Raw genomic sequence first — 2,500 nt, forward strand, 5'->3', positions numbered from 1 at the left:
GTTCCCTCTAATGGTTCACCTCGAAGGATGGTTAAGCCCCGCCCACTGCCAGCGTGAGGTCGTCGTTGATTGGTGGAAGGTCCTGGACGAGGTCTGTCATTGGTGGACTGGCGTAGTTTCTCGTCATGGCTGGCTGGCTGGCTGGTCCCCTTCGTGTTCAGAACGTGTGGCTCTCCCTGTTTTTAGCTCTCTCCTTCTCTTCTTCTCCTCTGCTCTTCTCTTCTTTTTCTTTGTGTCTCCTTTCTCTGCCTTGCACTGTAGTATCTCTCTCCTCCTCTCTCTCCTCCTCTTCTCTTTCTTTCTCCTTTCTCTCCCTTCTTTCGTATATCCCATTTACTTTATTTTTTCTTTTTAGTCTCCTCCATCTTTCTCTTCATCCATGTATGTCTCCTCTTTTTCTTCCCTCCTTTTTTATCTTTTTTCTTCTCCTTTCCTCCTCCTCCTCCTCCTCCTCCTCTGTCTCCCATTCTCTCTTTATTCACTATCTCTCTCTTCTCTCTTTCTTATCTTTTCTTTCCCCCTTTTTTTATTCTTTTCTTTCACTTGCTAATACCACACACACACACACACACACATACACACTGTCATCACCCTCCTGTTGCTTCGCTCTCTCTTAGCTTTCCTCTCCCCCTCCCCTCTCCCCCACCACCCTCGTTTTTGCTCTCTCCTCGTCTTCCCCCCTTCCCCTCCTCTTTCCTCCCTCCCTTCTCTTCCCCCCCTCCTCCTCCTCCTCCTCCCCCCCCTCCTCCCTGGCATCTTTTTGTGGTCATTTTCTTAATTTCGTTTTTCTATTTTTCTTTTTTGCCTAAGTGATTTTTTTTTTTGCGAGTGAGGGAGGGAGGTAAAAGTCTTCGTGTTCGTTTTAAAGTGGGTTAGTAGTTTTTTTTTCGTGTGATGCTTTTTCTTTTATTTTGTTTTATAAGTGGGCGTGTTTTTTCTTAATGAAATTTCTGTCTCTGACGGAGAGGCGAATTGATGCCCTTGGTAATAAGTTTCTCCGCAGAATCATGGGATATCGCTGGAATGACTTTGTGTCAAACCGGCGACTACTCCGTGAGACTTATTCGACATATATTACCTGCATAGTCCGTCAACGGCAACTCCTTCTATACCGGCGCGTGGCACGTTACCCAGAAACAGATCCTGTTCATCGGGTTGTCTCTGTAAGAGTGGAGGAGGCCAAGGGGACGCCCACGGAGCTCATGGCTTGAGCAAGTCGATAGATCATGCTGAGAGGTGCTCAGGATGGAAAGGGGGCCTACATGGAGACTCGCCCGGAGGGACCCTCGGACTTGGCGTCGTAGGGTGGGCGAGGTGACATGCCCCCCGGCGTATGCCTCCATTGATTGACTGATTGATTATTCGTGCGTCTGTTCATCCCTGCTCCCCTTCCAAGCCCCTTATAGCCTCTCCCTCACTCCCAGGCCCGTGTTCTCAGACGCTTTCGGCTCTCACGGCAACGCATTTCCAAAGGCCACGAGGGAGATAGTCGGGTTCTCATGGCTGTTCTTTAGGTTCTGGTGCAGAAGTTCTCAAGCCGTAATTCGACTCATCAAACTACCCTTGGAAATAGTAACACAGCCTCTACAAGAGTCTGATCAAATGTGTGTGTGTGTGTGTGTGTGTGTGTGTGTGTGTGTGTGTGTGTGTGTGTGTGTGTGTGTGTGAGCCCCGAAGTGTTTGAGTATATGGTCAATGCTCTCCCTGCCCTCTCCTCCCTCCCCCATCCTATTGGTGGCGGCAATGAAAGGGTGAAGCATTTGATCTCATTTAATAGTCATATAAAAAATCAACGAAGGACAGTTTTCCGGGCGTCATACATCTCTCTCAATATATAATTTATATGTACAAAAATATCTCACGAAAATAAATAAGAGGTTTCTATATCACAATGGCAGCGCCTCTCTGCCTGCCAAGAATCAACAATAGAATAATGTATCTGAGTAACAACAATTTTAACACAACAGCGGACGAAAAAATTCAACGGGAAACGAACAGCACCTCGTAACGTCCTTACACGGGGACACGGACGCGTAAACTATGGGCAGGCTGGGGCGTGGCGCTGCGGCCAGCCCGACCCCCGCCCGCTGCTGGCAAGCCGGGGCGGCGGGGGCGGCGAGCGGGGGCGGGCTGCTGGCTGCTGGCTGCTACTGGCTGTAATACTGCTGCAGGGATGGGTAGAACACTCACACACACACACACACACACACACACGCGCACACACACACACACACACACACACACACACACACACACACATAAGCACCTTCTTACTGTAACGCAAAAAGATAGACTAAATCATAAAACGTCATTATATTAAGTTCACTAATGGTATTGCTATCCAAACACGGTGAGGAGTTCCTGCACCCGTCACGCGTGAGTTTTTTTCATCGAGCACTGTGCACACACGCCAGCACAGAACACCGTCACACGAGTCAATTTTGAGGTGTCCACTTCTTGGATTTATATTGTAAATATCAAATATTCTATAAATTTTCTT

At 48.3% G+C, this 2,500-nt stretch overlaps 1 protein-coding gene across 1 annotated transcript in view; it reads right to left on the reverse strand.

Annotated features, from left to right (window-relative positions):
* Nucleotides 1-912: 912 nt before the first annotated feature.
* LOC127000084 (protein dimmed-like) overlaps nucleotides 913-2,500 on the reverse strand; it is a 3,669-nt gene continuing 2,081 nt past the window's right edge. Inside the window, exon 1 of the mRNA XM_050863507.1 lies at nucleotides 913-2,500. This exon is cut by the window's right edge and continues 2,081 nt beyond it. The gene's annotated coding sequence lies outside the window, so the exon portion shown is untranslated.

This window comes from Eriocheir sinensis, chromosome 17 (genome assembly GCF_024679095.1).
Source record: "Eriocheir sinensis breed Jianghai 21 chromosome 17, ASM2467909v1, whole genome shotgun sequence".
NCBI lineage: Eukaryota > Metazoa > Arthropoda > Malacostraca > Decapoda > Varunidae > Eriocheir > Eriocheir sinensis.